We start from the raw sequence: 22,658 nt of genomic DNA, 5'->3' as shown, positions 1-22,658 counted from the left end.
TTTGCTCCATTTGGTTAATGAAAATAGTTCCAAACACAGATCACAGCAGCAGTCACGCATCTCTGAGCAACACACAGCTGTGCTTCGTTACTGAATGATTCACGTTTGTGATTCAGTGGTCCATTCATCAGCAAAGGCACTTGCTTCGTTCTTGAATGAATCAGCCGTCTGAACGAATCGCTCGAAGGCATGCTTCAATGACTAATTAAGATCATTAATTAATTAAGAGTCACTTGCTGCCACCTACTGGCGGTTTACTTTCACTTTTCCCAACATTTCATATTTGTATATTAAAAAAATATATATTTTAAAACACTGTGCTCACAACATTATTTATGCAGTTATAATTTTGCATGCAGTATAAGTGTATTCTTGCTATATTTCAGCTACATTGAACTGGCTGTGTAAATGCATCTGAATGCCGCTCCAGTCACTTCTGTTTCTTCTGCAGTGGAAAGATCGATTTTGTAGATACTGATTTCATATGATTGGTAACAGCTCTATATTATCTTATTATATTAAGTGAAATGATTAATAAAATGTAAGAATTTGATATGAAAGATGATGCATGCATTTAATGCGGTTAGGGAAAAATGCCCTTTAAATAGGTCAAAAACGACCCGGAAATCAATTTAAATACAATTTTTGTATGCAGTATTAAGTCATACAAAACATAATTTACCAACAAGAAAATTATGGCCAGTGAAAATGCTGAGTGGTTAGTAAATTTAATAAAGCTATATAAATAAAGCTTTTTGCTTCACTGATTTTTATTGACGACTGCAGTGTTAATATTTTAATTATACACTTATAATTAATTGTATAATAGACCCGTTTTAAAATACCTTTTTTTTTTACATTTTAATTGAGGAGTAAATAGCCTTATCTTTTTGTTATCCTCGCAGAGCGTCAGTTATGCGGTAATATTGCTGGGCAAATTAATAGTAATTTTAATTTAATAATAAAATTAACTTAATAATAATAGACCTAATAAAAATAAGAATGTAACAGGGCTACGTTAATTGGAAATGCCAAATCCTCTTAATATTGCCAATAATTGATGTTTTTGACAATATCTCTGGCTGTCGTTGCTACAAGATCCTCGTCTTTCGACGCAACCCAGCAAGGGGAGGTTATCGCGGGGCCTTTCGCAGCGCCAACACAACCAGAGGTGGAAAGTCTTGGGGTCAGAAAGCAAAAGTCCTCCCATATGTTTATTCCACTCATGAACTCAGCCAGCTGATTTCACTAATTACTGAAAAACTGTGCTAATTAGAGGACTTTTCATTTCTGAACCTGGACTATCCACCTCTGAACACAACCTTCTGATACTATAATGCTTAATTATAACTGATTTGTGAGATGACAATAAAACACAAATCATGGCAAATAAATCATTGCAATGATCTGTGACTAAGATTTTTGGAGATATTTATCCTGTTTTTGAGTGAAGCTGAACCCTCATGCTGTTGACGAGTTCCCATTGGAGCACCATGATTATTGTGAGTAACAAAAGTACTGTTTTCTGCCAATATATTCCAGTTCTAATGTTTTACCAAATAGATTTTTTTCTGTAATTTTAGGATGTGCTGCATTTTGCTGTAACATGGCAATAAAAATATGCAAGGGGCTCAGAACTCATGAGAAAAAAAAAAAAAGATTTTACAATTTATATGCAATTTATTCAAAATATACATTTTAGAACAAAGTAAAAATGAAGGTCTAGCTCTAACCCCATCTCAGTGGGGCATAAGCAGATTGTACAAAAATGTATGTATACACAATATCCAATTTGACAAAATGTAAAATAGTTACAAACTGCCATGTTGATTTGATCAATAGGTCTCAAATTTCTTGGTGCCACATTAATATCCATGACTCGCCAGTTCTGTTACAAATATGTCACATTTATTGTATCGACTGATATCCAAAGCAAACAACAGTGTCCTAAAGTCCAAACTGCAGTACAGTGGGCTGGGCTTGCGGTGACGCATCCTGTAATGTCTCTGATGAGGTTAGTGTTTGCTCCTCTTCAGTAAGCAATAAAAGAAAATGAATGACTGTTTGACTGCTTGGTGACGCTATCCAAGAAGCCTTCACATGACTGGCATTAAAGCATATGGCTAATGGTGAACAGATTTCCACTGAGGTCCTGCTTTCCTTACAAACATTTGATCACAATGGAAAAAAAAAGAAAAAAAATCAGTGACTGATTGAACCACATTACAGAGCAAACCTTTAAAAAGCCACAGACTTTCAGCAAATCCTGAGGTGACGTGATTGCATGCAATATTTTTCTTACAAACAACAACCTTGTTTGCGTCAAACAAATCATGACTGTTTCTGTCATCGCTTTGCATAATGAGAAAGATCTGAATTAAGACTTTGAGTGCAGTGAAAAAACACAGAAAGCTAGTTCGTCTTTGATGTCAGTCCTCAACGTTATTCCAGCAGTGCTTTTCCACAAATCAATTCAGCATTGTTCAGCAAACAATATTCTCATTGTTCAACATGCATCTCAGACCTCTGAGTAATAATCTAAAGAACCCCCTGATCCTGAAATGACCCCTGAACCCTGACATATAAAGAAAAAACCCCACACAAATATGCACCAGTCAAAAGAAAATCTTCATTTTCATTTGAACACTACTGAAGTCATTCATCTCATTTACTCATCATCTATTAATAAATGCCAAGTTCTGTCATGAAAGTCTAGATGGCGCAGACTGATGGGTTCTTAACCTAAACTGATGATATTCACAGTGTTAAACGACTTGGCACAAGCTGATTGGTTCATGTTGCATATGCAGCCAATGAGCTTGCTGCTTTACATTTAAATGGCTGGATAGCATTCAGTAAAGCTGTTTGCAGCACGCTTTCAGAGTTACTTTAAAAACCTCCACCTTCCCCAGCTCCACCTGTATAGATCTGATACAGGTTATTATAAATGCTATTTGTGCAGCAGCAGTATGTCTGAAATACTCACAGCACTGTATCACGCATTATCATATCCATTACCATGCTAAAATCTCCAGAGTTGTCATGATAGAAATATTATGCATTGGGTGTGCAAAATGACATATTTTCAATACCTTCCAGCTGTTGAGTTTTCTGAATGACCACTTGACTGCTACGTTCTAAAGAAACTAAACAATTAGGCTAGTTTTGGGTTCCCATGACCCAAATGAGAAGACGACCCAGAGTTTTAACAATGTAATGGTCTAGATGAATTTTTATTCAAAATCAAACAATTTAAAAACTTGACAAGGCATTAATAAACAATGCTAATTAAGGCCCCATCTCCCCCCAAAAAATAAAAATCTATAATCAACCTCACAAATCGACTAGTCAGTTTTTGAACAACTAGTTGATCTTCTTGACCCATTCCTTATGGCCAACAAATGTTGGACTAATATAATGATACTAACTGCTTGCTTGTATGACCCATGTGGCAAATGTAGGATTATGATACAAAAAGCTATAAAGGCTCAATTAAGCTGCTGAATTGGTGAAATTTCATGGCCACAAAAGGTCGATTGATCACTGTTAATAAACAATCAACCAGATCTCACACAGAAGTCACGTCAGCTTTCTGTTGGTCAGTGTGGTGAGTTCGTATGACCAACGTGAACCCGCTGCAAAATCTGCACACAAATTTCCAGACTGTGTGAATTCCTATTGGAATGACTGGATTTTACCCACAAAAATATGTTGAATAACAGTAAAGGACCGTGACTGCAAGCACCTTGATAGTAAAATTGGAAAGATTAAGATGACATTTAAACATCCATCACTTGTTTCCCGGGAAACACGTGAACACTGCCTTTTATTACGTCCCACAGGAATGTGGGTAACCTCCATCTATGTCATAGGTCTGACAGCTCTCACGCTCATCTCCCCAGAACAGATTACCACGCAACACGGATCTCCTTTCCCGCGCTGAGCATTCTCACTCAGCCTTTTCCTTTCTTCCCTCCTTCCTTAAGTGTAAAGGCCATTGTTTGCTGGTTTCCATGGCTGCAGTGGCCAAACCATCTCTGAAGCGAGGGACAGACAGGCAGACGGGTGTTTGGAGCTGAACAGAGAGAGGAGTCTGAGCCTACATAAACTGAAACAAAAGGGTTTACCATGCCCAGCACACCAGAGATGCACTGAACAGGTGGTCCAGAATGGCAAATCGCATACTTTGGAGTCCTTTTCCAAAAAGATTGCTCAATCTGTAAAAATTAGGAATACTGTTACTTGTTTATTTTCTTATCTGAGCCTTGAAAAATGAAGCAATTTCATATGATAGTACTGGCAGGCAATTTATCACAGTATAAGTGAATTAAATGGAAGATATACTCTACTGTTCAAAAATGTTGGCGTCAGTGAATTTTTTAAAAAGATGTCTCTTATGCTCCCCAAGGCTGCATTTATTTGATCAAAAATACAGGAAAAAAACTAATATTCTGAAATATTATATCAATTTAAAAGAACCATTTTCTATTTTAATATATGATAAAATGTAATTCATTCTTGTGATGCAAAGCTGAATTTTCAGCATCATCACACCAGTTCTTCAGTCACATGATCCTTCAGAAACAAAAAATCATATTCTAATATGCTGATTTGCTCCTCTCAAAATATTTCTAAATTATTACCAATTTTAGAAACAGTTGTACTGCTTTGGAAACAGTGATACATTTAAAAGAACTGCATTTATTTGAAATAGAAATGGTATAAATGTCTTTGTCACTTTCAATCAATTGAACGCATCCTTGCGTTAAAAAGTTGTATATAGGCTACCATGCTTTAAAACAAGAGAAGCTTACCCTCACTTCCCCTTATTCTGATTCGTCTGTATACGCCCTCTTGGCTTTGCTCTTCTGAGATTCCTACACTTCCTTCAAACGACTCATAATTCTTTCTCATGCTGCTTGTTTGCTTGGATGCTCCTGAGAGTGAGGTTTTTTTCTTTTCTTTTCTTTTCCTGTTTGTGAGCTCAGCAATATTCCCAATCCTCTAATAATTCAGAAAGCAGTGATATATTGAGAACAAAAGCTTTGAAGTATAACCCAATTCTGATGTCTGTGTTCTCCCTAAAGAAACAGAGTTGTGCATCTGTATGTAGGGTTTATTCACAGAAAATGTCACAGAGAGGTCAAAGCCCACATTTGTGGGGACACTTGCTCTATGACACGTTATCTCCTTCAGCTCCACTACTGGGGTCACATATCACACAACAGACAGGATATTGTCTAAGATCTACAAGCCCATCCTATTCTACAACTCAATGCTGGCATGCTTTTTTTCAACTGAGTCTTTATCGATTATAAGATGTGGGTGAATTACAAAACAAATTAACATTTTGGATATTTGCTTCTGTTAGTTTGAACTGATCTAGAAAACCAACTGCGCTCAAGCTACACTAAACATGCTTTCAGTACAGCATTCGGCGTGTATTACAAATTCAGCTCAGAGATTCTTCCCTCCCTGTGGTGTTTATTTCCTCAGTAGTTTAAAGTCGCTAATCAAATCTCATCCCGATGCATTGCCCCAGGGTGTTTTCCATGTGAATCTGAATGGAATCCATCAGTCTGAGAACAACTGTTGCCTTAGACAAAGATGAACACAGACATTTCACAAGGGAGAAAAACAAGTGCTGCCAAAATAAATAAGTAAATAAAAATCATAGTTTCACGTACAAAGCTAAGAGTTTTCACGGCATCAAAGAATCCATTGATTTCAAAGGGGATGGTACATTACAAGGACATAGAGGAAAAACTAAAGTTTGTGAACACTCAGGCATGTGACTCAATGTTGAGGAAATTCTAACTTGCTGCAACACGCAGAGACAAAAGGATTCATTGATCAAGAAGTGGCAGGTCTAACTTTAAGAATGAACTATGGCTTATTGACAATCCATCCATGATAAAGACAACCCAAATTCTTAAAAAAAATCTAGGTTAAAACGTGTACAAATGTCTCAGAAATATATTATCTTGGTCTTTACATTGGTTTTAGACAAAATTTAATGATACTAAAATGTCATGTGGTGTAACCAATTAAAACAAAATGCACATTTTGTGCAAATATTACATCAAAAGTCACACAACATTTTACTATCTAAACAAGCCTTGCCTTGTTGTAAAAAAATCTAATTATCTGACATTTTAGAAAGCTTAATGACCTTGAGAGGTTCTGCATTCTTTCCATGACATAATTTCCTGTTTTACACTCTTAAAAACAAAGGTTTCAAAAGAGTTTTTTTTTGCAGCGATGCCATTGAAGAAACATTTTTGGTTCCCCAAAAAGCCTTTGACTGAACAGTTCTTAAAATAATTAGTTTTTTTCTTAGTTTGAAGAACATTTAATAATCAATTAATCTTTTTCCACTATGAAAAACCTTTTGTACAATGGAAAGATTCCATGGATTTTAAATGTTATTCATAGAAACATCAATGCCAACAAAGAATATTTATTTGTTAAAAGTGTATGTTTTTTTTTCCCGACACATTGAACGGGGGAAAAAAAAAAAAAATGGAGAAAAAAAAAAGATTTTTAATTCAGAATTTTAAAGCATGCTCTTATCAGAAGATGTGAATTCTAGTCATTGCATGTAAAACTGCATTTTTAGCATATTTTTGAATAAACTCAGTGTAACCCCGCACCCAGAGATCACCTTTTATTTGTCAGTAAAAGCCCACAAAATGTGATGCAAATGTGTCATTGTGCATCAGGCATCACCCAGTGATTTTTTTTTTTTTGACTCCAGGGCAGTTTTTTTTATTACTTTTGTTAAAACTACAGATCAAATTTTCACTTTTTTTTTTATCCGCCAAAGGACAGTCAGATCGACAGAGGGAAGTTTTTAGCAAAACGCCACCCCACAGCCCTTTTTCTCTGTTTTCTCTTTAAGCATACACTGACAAACTATCTGCAGGTTCAGTAGTGCTTTAAAAAAAATCATCCCTTTCTTTCCACAACTAATCAAATCTTATACATTCTTTCTCAGTCAATTGCACCACGTAAGTTTTGTCTAGTGTGTAACTGCCACACACAATACTTGGGTTTAGGGATGTACGATATTGGATTTTTGCCGATATTTTTCAAATCATTTTGTCCGATACCGATACATTTCCTTTTGTTTGGAAACAACACCAAGTGTCTCCTGTGCAGAAATTATAAGCAAAGTATTTTTAATTTTGGTTAGTTTTTAACAAGAACTTATTTACTAGAATTAAATAAAAAATAATGAAACATTTTTTACAGTACATTGAAGCTTTAAAAATAACTATCGCTGCATTTTTTCCCCAGAAAGATGTAGTGTTATCCCTAACATTTTATTTTAAGATTTAACATTTGTAGATGGTCTAAAGCAAGAGTTGTAAAGTTGTAAAAATTCAGAAAATCTTTTAGCGCTCACGATTTGTTTAAAAAATATTACACTTTAATGAATAAATCAGTATCTATACAATTATTTAATTTACAAGTATCATGTTTGTGATATTTTTTTCATGTAAGCTATAGCTTCTGACCATTAAATCAAAACATACTTATTATTTTATGACATCAATTACTGCTTTATTTAATCAGAAACACAGTCTAAATGTTATTTGTGTAGGCTATTTTACTTTTAATTTAATTAGAAGTAGGCCAACAGTGCCTCCTACAGATTAACACTCCTTACCAAACGGGCGTTAGGACCCGGGGGGAGGCTGTCACTGCTGCCGCTGCACGTGCTATTACTGTTTACTCTATCACACACCGAACGTGTCATTCTGTCACAGATTAAATGCAGCGATCCAAAACAGTCAATCAATCAAATCGTCATTCAGACAATACTTTGCTTCAAGAATGAAACACACTGCTGACGTGATCTAATCACTAGCACACCACATGTTAGTTAACCCATTCCTCTTATCGGCAAGACATATAGGCACAATTATTTGTATCAGGCCGATGCCGATATTTACATTTAAAGCCATTATCAGCCGATTCCGATATCAGTCCGATAATATCGTGCATCACTACTTGGGTTGAAGGTTTCTCTAAGAGAACGATCAAAATCCTTTAGCAGTTACAGTTGGGAAGGTCTCATGTCTTTTCATAGGCCTGCAGTAAATCACATCATAGCAAACTGAAGTGCTGCAAATATTCAAGAAACAATCTCCAAGTAAACCTGCTGTGATCAAAAGGATATGTGGGGTGCCAAGCATGCCAGCAATGCCCTACAGCAGGGCATGCATAATAAACAGACATGTTGAACAGCGCATGTACTAATCATACCCTTTACTCACACACATTGTCATCACAAAACAGGTACGGACAAAAATACAAAAGGCCCTTCAGCAAAGTGAGCCATTTACGGAAAGGGCAGGATGTCACAGGTTTCTGGTGTCTCATTATGGGCTCATCTCCCTTGTCCAAGGGTTTGACCTTAACTCTGCTCCAGGCCAAGCCTCTGACAAGCTCTCTTCGTGACTTCCACAGCTCCAGAGGCAAACCGAGGCTAACCAGCGTTCGCTAACTCACATGGCTCTCAGCTACAGTTACACTGCACAAATGCAGTGCTATACAGAAGGGCTTCAGAACCTGTCAAAACAAACATGCCCGACACACGTCCGCTGAGTAAAACCAAAAGAGAACTCAGTCGAGCAGCACAATGAATTCTTTTTCGAGACGTTCAAGCCTGCCCACCAAATTAGGCCACTTTACTGCTCACAAATGCTCAGCTTGACTCTACCTCTACCTGTTCATGGTGTTCTGTGTGCAGTGGTGTATATCAAGTCATTTTGAGCTGAATGAGAACTATGAGAAATGTGCATAAGTGCTAGGGAATTGATTCATAATAGTATGGCTTTTTCAAATGATTCTGCAATCTGTTCAGCAATTTTAAAATTATATATAAAATGAGAGTCAATGGTTGCTGGCGAGCTTCAAACTGACAAAAAAATAAATAAATTATATATATATATATATATATATATATATATATATATATACACACATACATACATGCATACATACATACATATACACACACACACACACACACACACACACACACACACAGTGGTGTGAAAAAGTGTTGGCCCCCTTCCTGATTTTTTTTTTTTGCATGTTTGTCACACTTTAATGTTTCAGATCATCAAACTAATTTAAATATTAATCAAAGATAACACAACATGCAGTTTTTGAATGAAGTTTTTTATTATGAAGGGAAAACAAAATTCAAACCCACATGGCCCTGTGTGAAAAAAGTGCTTGCCCCCTAAACCTAATGGGTTGGGCCTAAACCTAAACCTACCTGGTTGGGCCACCCTTAGCAGCAACAACTGCAATCAAGTGTTTGCGATAACTTGCAATGAGTCTGTTACAGCGCTGTGGAGGAATTTTGGCCCACTCATCTTAGCAGAATTGTTGTAATTCAGCCACATTGGATTGTTTTCGAGCATGAACCGCCTTTTTAAGGTCATGCCACAGCATCTCAATAGGATTCAGATCAGGACTTTGACTAGGCCACTCCAAAGTCTTCATTTTGTTTTTCTTCAGCCATTCAGAGGTGGATTTGCTGGTGTGTTTTGGATCATTGTCCTGCTGCAGAACCCAAGTTCGCTTCAGCTTGAGGTCACGAACAGATGGCCGGACATTGTCCTTCAGTCATTTTTGGTAGACAGCTGAATTCATGGTTCCATTTATCACAGCAAGTCTTCCAGGTCCTGAAGCAGCAAAACAGCCCCAGACCATCACACTACCACCACCATATTTTACTGTTGGTATGATACTCTTTTTCTGAAATGCTGTGTTACTTTCACACCAGATGTAAATGGGACACACACCTTACAAAAAGTTCAACTTTTGTCTCGTCAGTCCACAGAGTATTTTCCCAAAAGTCTTGGGGATCATCAAGATGTTTTCTGGCAAAACTGAGACGAGCCTTTATGTTCTTTTTGCTCAGCAGCGGGCAAACACTTTTTCACACAGGGCCATCTATCTATCTATCTATCTATCTATCTATCTATCTATCTATCTATCTATCTATCTATCTATCTATCTTTTTTTGCAACATCTAATGTGATGGAAATGAGCATCAGAAATGGTTCGAAGCAACGTTTTTCTCTTAAGCTTTAGAAACCACCTTGGGATTACAAGTACAAGTTAGACAAGACTTAGATAGACTCGAATGAGATGCTAATGAATCTAACTGTATGGCAGGCAGCCTTAGCTAGACTGGCCTGAAAATATACTTCAGGCTCTCAGTGTGCATGTGTGTCATCCAGCTGCTTCCACTGGTACAACTAATGACTCACTCTGTGCCCCGGCGGCGATGTATCCACTGCATGCTTACATCCAGCTCTCACGGATACGCATATATTATATGCTCCCACACACACGCTAAAACAAACATATATCTCTCACAGCTCTAAATCAGAACAGACGTGAGTCTACCCACACACACACACTAAAAAGCCTGTGGTCTATTATACGTACCTGAGTACACAGAAAATAGGATACCTGCGGTCCAAAGCTGGAGCAGGAACAAACATCTAAAGCGACACATGCCTACAGATCCAGTCTCATTTCTCTGTGTGCGTACAATACGAGCGGGGAGATAGCAGCCAAACAGACAGTCCTGATCAAACATGGGGCTTCAAATCAAGCACAAGATTATGAGCACATGCTCTGGGGATGGAGACGAACGAGAGCCGGAGAAGAATTCATTCACGAAGATTGAAGGCATATCTCTCTCCGGCTGAGGTAATGAAAAAGGGCTTGTGAACATGAGTCTTCTGGCTGAGAGAAAGGGGATTGTCAGGAATAAGAGAGGAGAGGATGTTTTCCAGAGTCTGGCACGATCATGGCAGTGCAGTAATAGGCCTACAGCCATAAATCTCAATCTATATCTAACAGCAGCGCTACACGCACACAGATACATCTACATTACACTACACTGCGAGTCTTGGGGAAGCAAGATATGGGCATACTGCAAATCTGCAAACCAATTAGAAAAAGGCGAAAGCTGACCACTTGTATTCAGGGCTCGCAAAATCGCTAGCCCGACGTCCCGGGGCTATTGTGTTTTCCAGTCGGGCTACCAAAACATACCACTGCCATGCCCGACGGGCTACCTTAAAATACAGGGCTTTAAATGCAGGTCCTTAAAGCTCTCAATTTAGCTGCATACAATTTAAGGCCATACAAAGGTTTAAATACGTAAAATGGTATAAGAAAAGTCTTAATTACAATTTCAAGAGGTCTTGCAGTTGGGGATGGAAAGACAAGAACCGTGATACAGCTGGATTAAACTTCAAAAGGCAATGATGTCATTGAATAAATGAGCACTGCACGTTTCAAAGTCAAAACGCGGCGCAGATGTTTTTATGTGAATGTGTCTCTGAAGGGAACCGTCTGTCTTCAGAAACGTGTCGTTGGCATTTTCATTTGATCTTGCCTATAATGCCTGTTAAAGCTGCGTATATATGACCGCAGTGCTGCTTTGCTGTTATTTGCTCCTAAAGCGCCACCTCGTGGCAGAGAGTGAATTTGCATTTAGTTATCTTATATTCAGATCAATGCGAATATCGACCCATATTTTTATGCAGCAGTTGTAAATGTGAAAAGTTAGAGTCTTCTAAAAATCAAAACTATTACGACAGTAATATTTATGTTTTAAATTAATACAATAATATGCTTGACTTGTCCCTTTTCATCAAAAATGGTTTAAAAGCTGAAATGCCATTTTATAAGATTTCTTTTTGTGTGTGAAAACTTTACTAAACTGTAAATCATATCATTTTATGGCTTGAAAAGTTACCATAGACATTGTCCAACCCCACTCATACAGTGTTAATTTTAATTGTGCAGCTCTAAAAAAAAAGGTTCATATATTGCCTTAAATTGATTTTTTAAAATTCAGCAGATACCTTGTAAATGGTGAAATAAAATTCTTTCATTGGTATTTGTTGATATTTGTGCATTGAAAATGTTTTTGATTGACATTCAAACTTATCTGATTCTCTATATTTAAAAAACTGTCTTTTTTATTTGGGCTAGTTAAATTAATTTTCAGGTTACCAAAATCTGAAGAGTACCTGCCCGAAGGGCGACCAGGTATTTTGAAATTTTGCGAGCCCTGGTATTAAAATAAATATGAGAAAGCACACTTAACATGGCGGCTGTAGGAAATGGAAGTACTGTACCATTAGTAGAGCCAATCACCTGTTTTACTCACTCATGAACACATTTAGATGAATGTAGCTGATCGATCAAAAGATTTTTTGAAAGAAATTAATACTCTTGTTCAGCAAGGAAACATTAAATTAATCAAAAGTGACAGTGAAGACATTTATAATGTAACAAAAGAAAAAGAAAAAGTCAAATAAATGCTGTTCTTTCTGTTCATCAAAGAATCCTACTAAAAAAAATATTTGGCGGCAGACCATTTATCCGCTCAGCTCGCGATATCAATATCGACTGATATAAAAAAAAACTTTTGGGCCATATCGCACAGCCCTACATTCAAGGCCCAGAAAGGTAGCAAGGACGTTGTTAAAATAGTCAATGAGACAGTGGTTCAACCTTAATTTTTTAAAGCTACGAGAATACTTTTTGTGCGCAAAGAAAACAAAAATTAACTATTTAATTATTTATTTAAATAATTCATTAAATTAGTCGCATGGACGCTTTTAACAATGTCCTTACTACTTTTCTGGGCCTTGACTGTGTTGCTTGCTCTGCCGTCTATGCAGGGACTGAAAGCTCTTGGATTTCATCAAAAATATCTGAATGGATGTCTTACGGGTTTGGAACAACACAAGGGATAGTAATTATTGACAATTTTCATTTTGGGGTTTACTAACCCTTTAATTGAAATTTCAGCAAAAATAACTATTGTTATATACAATGCTGTGACATATGCTGTAAGATTTTCATACCGCCCACCCCTCTGAAGACCTATTAAGCTCAGAGTAAATAAAGCTTAACCAGAATCAGTGTGAAATTCAAAAGGCGTTGAGGAATTCAGATCTACCATTTCCACGATAAAGCACTCAGGCGTGAGCTTTCTGATGACTTGTATGTGGTGTACCGCAGCTGTTCTGCTTGGCCTCTGCCCAATTAAACCCCTGTGTGATATGATCAGTTGTACCTTAAACCCCCCTTGAACCACTGGGTTTGGCTCTCCCTTCATCTTCGCTCCATATGCAGGTCTCTTATGGCACACAGTATGGACAGCAGTACATATCTGCTCAATTTCATTCCATCACAGTCCCTCTGAGACGTCCATATGGAGGGTCTTCCTCTGTTCCTCATTACTCCGTGTACCGATCACCCCAGTTGGAGCGTGTCGGGCATAATCCCAGGCTGTAAGCAGACATGTGGGTAATTTCTTTAATAGGTTAGCCTGGGTTTTACACCTCCCTCCTGCTCATAGGGTTATCCAGAGAAAGCCACCACAAAACCCTCAAACATCATCAGTATGCATAGAGACTGAACCAGAGGATGGCAAGGACGATGGAATATTCATGTTTTCCTAATAACCGGATGTGAAGAATTAATCAAGTCACTCTATAATTTATTAATGCGATCACTTTAAGGCGGGTTATTGGCTAGAAAAAAAATGCATGTAAATGTATGCGATGTACAGTGTGTTCAACCACAGGGGGTTTCAGTACTCTGGTGGCTTTCTTGCTCATAAAATTATATTTCTGCTCATAAAACCACTTTTATCTTATATTTTCTGGCAAATAAAACTGGCTCTTTGTTACCAAGTTAATGCTTATATGTATGGGTCAAAGACGAGACGTCCCACTTTGGTGATCATATAAACATTGAAAGCATGTGTGACGCTGGAGCACAAAACCAGTCTTAAGTCGCTGGGGTATATTTGTAGCAATAGCCAAAAATGCATTGTATGGGTCAAAATTATCAAATTTTATTTTATACCAAAAATCCTTAGGATTGTAAGTAAAGATCATGTTCCATGAATATATTTAGTAAATTTCTTACCATAAATATATCAAAACTTAATTTTTGATTAGTATTATAATATGCATTGCTAAGAACTTCATTTGAACAATTTTTTTTTTTTTGCACCCTCAGATTCCAGATTTTCAAATAGTTGTATCTCAGCCAAATATTGTCCGATCCTAAGAAACCATACATCAATGGAAAGCTTATTCAGATGATATGTAAATCTCAATTTTGAAAAATGTACACTTATTAACACTGGTTTTGTGGTCCAGGGTCACACATGCAGTTCAAGTGCATAGTTAATGTAAGTAAAAAAGTCTGCTTTAATGTTTCAAATAACTTTTATGAAAAAAATGTCAAAATATGGTTAACTTGCTGTTAAATGGTTGACCCAAAAATGAAAATTCTGTCATTATTTACTAACCCTCATGCTGTTCCAAACCCGTAAGACCTTCATTCATTTTCAGTACACAAATTATTTCATTATTTTTGAAGAAATCCAAAAGCTTTCTGACCCTGCACAGACAGCAACACAACTACCACTTTCAAGTAAGCTAGTAAAGACATCGTTAAAATAGTCCACGAGACATCAGTGGTTCAACCGTACGTTTAGGAAGCTACAAGAATACTTTGTGTCCAAAGAAAACCAAAAGACTTTATTCAACAATTTCTTCTCCTCAGTGTGAGTCGTGATATTCCCGTGAACACGTATCGAAGACTGACATGGAAGAGAATAATTTTTTTTCTTTGTGCACAAAAGTATTCTCATAGCTTCCTCAACTTACGGTTGGACCCCTGATGTCACATGGACTATTTTAACAATGTCCTTAATACCTTTCTGGGCCTTGAACGTGGTAGTTGTGTTACTGTCAATGCAAAGTCAGAAACCTCTCTGATTTCATCAAAAATATCTTAATTTGTGTTCTGAAGAAGAACAAAAATCTTACAGGTTTGGAATGACAGTAGGGTGAGTAATTAATGACAATTTTCATTTTTGGGTGAACTATCTCCAAGTTAAAAAGGTTGATTGATATGCTGAAAAAGCCCTTCACAGATGGAAGATGTCTACATCTCAAAAAAGAAAACAGTAGATAACCGCAGGTCAGTTCTTGTAGATACAGTAGAATGTCAATAGTGTAAGGATCTCATAAACAAACACAACTCTCTACAGATGTGCATATGGAGCAGACCTTAATGAGCCGTCCGATGAGAACTGCTGTTTACTCTCACTGAGTGTGTCCTTCACCTTCCCTTAGAGCTCCCTCTCTGTTCACTGCTGAATTATTCTCTTTGATGCATCTAAACACACACACACACACACACACACACACAAACACACATACATACATATACATAGAGTGAGCAGACCTGCCACAAGCCTCTCTTCCCTTTTCATGGTTAGACCTCAGGGTCCTCATCTCTGAATCATGTGCTCACATCAGTGAATGAGCACATCACTTGACCATGATTAATGTTTACCAAGCCTTCAAGGGCATTTACAGTCTCAATGTGTATTTTAGGTCAGTCTTGAGCACATACTTCCTAAAAATCACAACAGGTGAGCGAAGTGGAAGTGTGCTGTTTTTGTAATGTTAAAAGTAGGAGTGTGAATATTTAGGCCTCTTGCAAGCCAATAAGATTCTAAAATGTTAAACGTTTTTTAATTTGTGCATTTTTATTAAATTACTTATACAAGTACTTTAAAAAAAAATAGCAATAAATCAAAAACTCTAGCGCATACAAATGTCATCGTGTATATGACAATAAAAATTATGCATTGAACCGATTGTGAATTGATGAAGAGAGAATTGTGATGCATTGCAGGATCCTTTTTTTTATTCCCAACCCATTAAAGAGACCAGAAATGTAAACCATTTTGGTTAGGGATGCACCGGTTGACTGGCCATAAATCGGAACTGGACGGTTTTTGCTTATAATGCGCGATCGGCAACTGGACGGTTTTTTGTCTTTTTTTTTAGGCGCCCACATGCACATTACATTGTAATCATTCGCAAACATGTAATTTGTGTGGAAGTCAGCACAACAAACACACAAAAAAAACAGATACCAAGAAGCGAACAGCTGTTGGTGTAATGGTACTGGCGCACAAATAAGAGCAGCTTTCCTGCGCAAGTGTATCTGTCCGCGCCCTGCGCACGCGTAGACAGTTGTTTAGCGCAGCTTCTCACGTGTTGGATGAGAAATGAAACAGACCAACTTGTGACAAAGCTGTAATACTTTTTTTTCTAAAGAATAAAAAAAATTAAAAAAATAAAATTGCATGCACTTTTGAAAAGCCAGAAGTAAATGTCAGTTATGTACAGGATGATTATTTTTATTTTACCTTAAAATTACTTAATTTGATTTAAAAAGCACCTGCTGTAGCATCTTTGTTTTACTCTAAACATTATTTGATTTAACATTTTGGAAAAAATTATTTATATACCCTACTTTGGTTTTATTTAGTTTCACTGGTAAATACCTTTTTTCTTTACCCCAAATTTGAAAGTGAATACAAATGCTGATTAAGCAACATCTCTGTTTGGACTGTTGAATGTGTGTTGATTGTGTTGTTTAGATTGTAACTATGCAGTTGTTGCCTTTAATTTCAGATGGTTACAGTATAACCAAAATAGGCTATACTTTTCAATAGCCAAAAGCCAGTTTGGCCTGTTAAATACCAAATAAACATCTTATGTATACTTTCATTCTTTCTTGTTTGTTGCTTAAAGAAAAGAAAAAAAAATCTGAAATCGGTTTTGGAATTGGCCAGTTTGCTTATAAAAAAATAAAAAAATAAATATCGGTATCGGCCATGAAAAATCATGATCGGTACATCACTAATTTTGGTGACTACAGACTTTTTCTTAAGGACAAAAAACAGACATTTCTCAAAATTCCCTCTTTTGTGTTCTATAGATGAAATACAAGTTTGTAATGACATGACAGTGAGCAAAATGATTTTTAATTTTTGTGTGAACCTGTCCCTTTACAATATTTTCTCCCAGTTTGATGTGCAGAGTCAACTAAAAATAAGCCATTCATAAGATTTGAAAAAAATTGAATGTTTTTATCAAAAAAAAATATTTTTTTTTTATTTTTTTATGTTTTGACCAATGGCAGATGAGATGAATGTTCAGAAAAAGCCATATATATTTTTTTATATATATACTACAAAAATATCTTATTTAACAATAATAATAATGATATATCATATAATAATTGTAATTATTATATAGGACTGGCAGGTTTCATGGCAAGCTCATTTTCTGACTTTTTTTCTTCTCATGTTTTTCAAAAGGTTAGAATCTGACAGTTTCAGTCACCTTCACATTCATTGCACATTTTATCAGTATAATGAAAGTGAAAGATGACTACTGCGGTCATTGTGCTAAACATCTCCTTTAGTAAAGTCATATGGGTTTGGATAACATGAGGGTGAGTAAATGACAGAACTTTTGTTTTTGTCTGAACTATCCCATCAAGTCCTTTTCACTTGACTACATCAGGGCTCTACCACACCTTTCAACACAAGCAGAAGCATGCAAATAGTTGCAAATAGTGTGATGAATGGGTGATTTTTTTCATGACAAGCTTTCAACGTGGTGCTGTTTAAAGCTAATGATAAATCACATTAAGTAAAAAACAAATTGAAATGAGCAGCAAGTATGAACTGCAAGTATGCAGTAGACACAGAGTCTGTAGTCTCCTCAATAGCAGCATAGAGTCATCACACAGAAGGCACATATTCCTCCATTTACAGCTATCGGCTACATGACAGCTCCGCTCTGAACGGAATAGAGTTTTTCCCCTTCATTTTTCCTTGATTGAGCAAATCACAGGGGAAGTAGGCAGAGACTCAGCCAGTGAAACGGCAACTCGTGAAAAAATGACTGGCATTCACAAACCTTTTAAAAGCGAACCCCTCCTCACCTGCCCAGAGTATCTCCTCTCCGCTACCTCCACTACAATACGGCCCTCGTCCAAAAATAGAACAGTTCCTTTTTACAAGAACTAGGATGACAGCACGCTGCAACGGGAATGAGGCAATTAGATCTAAAACAAGAGAAGGTGCGCTAAAAAACGCATTTAATACGAACCAGAGACACCAGTGAAAGAATGCAGAGGTATATTTAGAAACCGAAGTACTGTGAAGTTATCACAGAGATAAACAGTCTTAAATGAAATCTGTTTTCTAAGCTCCACTGTGACAATGAAGATAGGACTTCAAAAAGCACAGCTGAGATATGTGCACTTGTCAGAGCTGAGATGCCGTTAAGTGAATAACGCAGCACTAACCCTGTAGCCATCAGTGAGAAGCATTCACGGTGACAGATGCAGCGAGTGTCTGTCCTAAACTGTATATATAGACATCACTTGGTAAAGAGCCATAATGCTTATCTACAAAGGACAAAGACTGTAACTAACAATCATACTGTTCCTCTGGTAAGAATGTCTTCGAGTAATTAATCAACTATTTAACACAAGGAATAATCAGCGGCTCTTAAAGCATCTTTTTCATCTACTGCAGCAGCATCACACGTGTTCAGCAGATCACTGAGGAACCATCTCACCCAGCGCATAACTGGTTTCAGCTGCTCTCCTCAGGCAGACACCTGGGAGCAATAAAGCTAAAACTTCCTGATTAAAGCACAGTTTCTTCCCAACAGCTGTCCAGCTGCTCAATAAACATCTGTAGAGTAAGCATATTCCTCCCCTGGTGCACTTTAAGGCCTATGTTTACATGCATATCAGTATCATCACAATCTATTTTGAATATTTTCACTAATGCAAAGATTTCTGCACACTTTTTTGCACACTGAATCATTTTAGAGTATAAATTGCACTTATTTGTGCATGCATTGCACGCAAATCAGTTATTGAGTTATTCTTTTAGTTTGCCCCTGTACCTAACCTTTTTTTTTTTTTTTTACAGTGTATCATATTTATTGTATTCTATATCCAAATATTCAGCTTTTGCCTTGAGTTTAAGTTGTATTAGGCATGTATAGCTATAAATAAAAGACTAATTGAAAAAATTTCTACTGTAAAAATAATATGAAATCTTTTTCACTTCCAAAAACTCAAATTACACAAAATGTATTGATCTAATTTTTTTTCATATGGAACAAAGGAACTTACTGTTAACCATTTAAAGTTTTTGCCCAAATAATCATTTTTACGGTATAAAATTATATAATACAATAAAAAAAATATTGAAATAGTAAGCTACTTTTTGTCATTTTTGAAGCCTGACTGCCCCCAACCAATAACTCTTTGACTAAAACTATTATTTATACATCTTTTATTATTGTTGAGACGGCCAACTATTCATTTCGGCCATACAGAGCACTACAGTTTCAGATCACAAGAGCTTGATGTTTCCAAGGTATATTAGTCCACCTTTCCCTCTGCCAGCTGAATATGAGCAGTCAGGAAAGTGAGGGGGAGGAGGGCAAAAGTTAATGGTGTCGCCTAGCTGATGCTTGAAGGTCAACGCATTGGCAATGCATTTACCACAGTGGCAGAGAAAAGGCTAAGTCACAGAAGCTGGCGGGGGACTACCGCATCCCACAATGCAACAGTGCATGTGTGTCACTCTGGCCTTCCACACTGACCGACGGGGGACAAGCTTAAAGGGGTGGTGGTTCATTACGTAAGCCCTATGTGTTATCGTGACAGAGCAGGCGGTTCTGGAGAGCGAGGTTAGGGTCCAGAGGAAAGACAGGAAGCTTCTCGCTAAGAGCAGATCGTGTTCTGGGCTCCTGAAGGGCAGAGCCTGGCAACGTGTCCATGCACAGCATATGTCACGGCGAGTCAAAACACAACTTACGGCTGAGACAGCAGAAAACACATCCTGCACCTCCCTCTACCTCCACCTATCCATCTACCTTTCCATCCATCTCTCAATAACTCAACCAGAACAGAGCTGCAAACTAAAATAAATGACTAGGAAGCCACCAACTTCTACAACATTTAGGAGTCAAAAAATTTGTTTGGAAGTGCTTCTTATTTAATCCTTTCGATATTAACAGACAATAACCAATTCCAGGACATAGAAAATATTTTTGTGGTTATTTGGTTTTCGAAACAATGTAATAAACATAATAAATGACACTGATTACAAAATAATACATACATCTGCGCTGCACCGTTTATATGCTCATCCATGATTTTGGTGGCTCTGGCTCCCGGGCATGCAAAAAAAATTGAGATTTTTCCCCAAAAAGTTGTGTTTAATGCAGATGTGTTCATACAGTATACAACAAAACTGACACCTGTACATTTTCAGGGCTCACAGCCTCATTGTCATTGAATAAAACATTAAAATGGCAAAAGTTATGGCTATTTATTGGTTACTTAACCAAATGATTAATCAACTAACCATAAAATAATTACCAGATTTATCTGAAAAATAACTGAAAAAATAACTTTAGGTGACGACAGCATATAATCTAACTGTAAAATTAGATGAAATTAGCATGTACATTAAAAATTCTATATCATCTGACCAATGAAAAATCTCTAACATCAGTCTATATCTTATGATACTGATAAATCATCCATCGCTACAGTGGCAACTAAATTTTAAGCTGTTGTCAGTCACCATCTTTTGGCAACCATTTCTGCTGCAGTCTAGAGCCTCGCAAAAATATTCATCCAACTTCATCTATCGCTCATCCCTCACTCTCTCTGTCTATCAATATGAGAGTCTGTCCTTGGCTTATGCTGGCTCTCCTTCTGGGACTCAATTTCCATCTTTATCTCCCCGCAGATGATGTCATTGTAAAGCCATGTGCCAGCTAAACAAGGGCTGGCAAGGGACAGGATTGTGGGATTTTGGAGCATGGAGCACTAACAAGTATTCACACATCCCTCTGTTCACTGTATGTCCTTTTCTGTTGACATCTACTCAGCACAGCCATGGCTTAGGCAATGAAACAGAACTTCAATTACACACTCATCTGGTTTGGCCCGAGAGGTTCTGGGGCAGCGAGGACACTCGCTCAATGATTGTTCGCTGTGCCCCCCCTTCAACATTTCCCGCTCAGCTTGGGGCGCATTGCAGCTGTCACAGGCCTCTATTCCCCTTGCCTAATAAGCCAGTAATGCAAAAATCTCTATATAAAAAACCCTCTGCCAACCAAATGTCTGTGATGGGTGAGGGAGTCTTTTTATTAAAAGCAGCACCCCATAATTACCATTCCACTTCACTGAGTACCGGCCCAAGCAATTAATGTGTCATCCAATTAGCCCACCAGGAGATCTGTAAAGAGCCCACCATTGTTAGCATGCAGATGACTCAAACCCAGGTGACGCTCAACATTTGCAAGCTTAGGTTAAGCCTAAAACTTAATATATGCATCACAGTTTATTAACTTAACACAAAACACTCATTTCAGGGTGCTTTCAATAAACGTTAAAGAGCCACCTCTTCAGTTTTAAAACACTATCATCAGCATCCAAATGTGTTTTTGCCTTGGAACGAGGTATGATGATATTTTACATTTTTATTAAAATTGTACACTACCGTTCAAAGGTTTTGGGTCAGTAAGATTTTTTTTTCTTAAGAAATTAATACCCTTATTCAAGAAGCCCAATTAAATCAATCAAAAGGAACCATAAAACATGTATAATGTTTCCTAAAATTGTGTATGTACCAGTTTTCAAAAAAGAAAAAATTTAATAAAATAAAAGGCAATAAAATGTTTCTTGAGCAAAGAATCAGCATATCAGAATAGCCTGATTTCTGAATCTGAAGAATCATGTGACCCTGAAGACTGGAGTAATGGCTGCTTTGCATCACATGAATAAATTACTTTTTAAAAGATATTTAAATAGAAAACAAATATTTCACATTTTAACGATATTCTACATGTTACTGTTTTTACTGTAAATTTAAGATTTTTTTTTTTTTTTTTTTTTTCCAAAAAACATTAAAACAAATTATTATCAACCCCAAACCTTTGAACAGAAGTATATTTTAGTTATTTTTTGACAATGGAATTTATTTAGCCTTTTTTCTTTTTATCTGTGTCAAAGTTTATTTCACTGTGTCATTGCATCGTACACAAGCTACTCTCAGTCTCTGTAAATCTGCTTCTGTCTTAAACAGTATTCCAAATGTGTTGTCACATGGAATTCTGGAGAATAAAAAAAATAATAAGATAGATAGAGTTCTGATGATAAACATTAATATAGAATATGTGATTCACAACAGATTTTTATGGTATGTTCTGTTTGTTTTTATTTTAATTGCTTGTTTCGCTTACATTAGTGAAGATCAGACTTTTGTACTTACAGTTTCATGTAAAATGTGAATAATGTCACTTCCTAATAAAATTACCTGCTACTTTTTTTTTTTTTTTTTTACCTGCCAAAGCATTAATGTGAATGTAATATTTAATTTTGGAATCTGACAGCAACATAATATAAAAGGGCAAGAAAAGAGATTAAAGACCTGGGGAAATAATTACAGCTCACGCTCACACTGCCAAATCCAGCACGGGAATGTCACACTCAAGCAAATGGACAAACACACTCTTGTACAGGAAATATAAGGTCAGAGTGCACATCATTTCCTCTGTAAACAGAGGGATGCATTTCAGCAATGGCTTACAGAATGTGATGGAGAGCAATTGGAAAAAGTAGGTTTGTGAATTGCAAAGGCAGGGGTAGACAATAAGGGAAATTTGCCACTG

The 22,658-nt window shown here is 36.9% G+C and overlaps 1 protein-coding gene across 2 annotated transcripts in view; it reads right to left on the bottom strand.

Moving 5' to 3' along the window:
* The window catches only part of nck2a (NCK adaptor protein 2a), a 60,751-nt gene that overhangs the window by 23,479 nt on the left and 14,614 nt on the right, over positions 1–22,658 (bottom strand). The window contains exon 2 of one of the 2 annotated variants that reach the window (XM_079427559.1): positions 15,147–15,255. The exons of the other annotated variant lie outside the window; for it this stretch is intronic. The gene's annotated coding sequence lies outside the window, so the exon portion shown is untranslated. The remainder of the gene's footprint in view (positions 1–15,146; positions 15,256–22,658) is intronic. 2 annotated transcript variants of the gene reach the window in all.

The sequence above is a fragment of the Barbus barbus genome (assembly GCF_936440315.1).
Source record: "Barbus barbus genome assembly, chromosome: 10".
Classification (NCBI taxonomy): Eukaryota; Metazoa; Chordata; class Actinopteri; order Cypriniformes; family Cyprinidae; genus Barbus; species Barbus barbus.
This window is presented reverse-complemented; position numbering and strand designations above follow the sequence as displayed.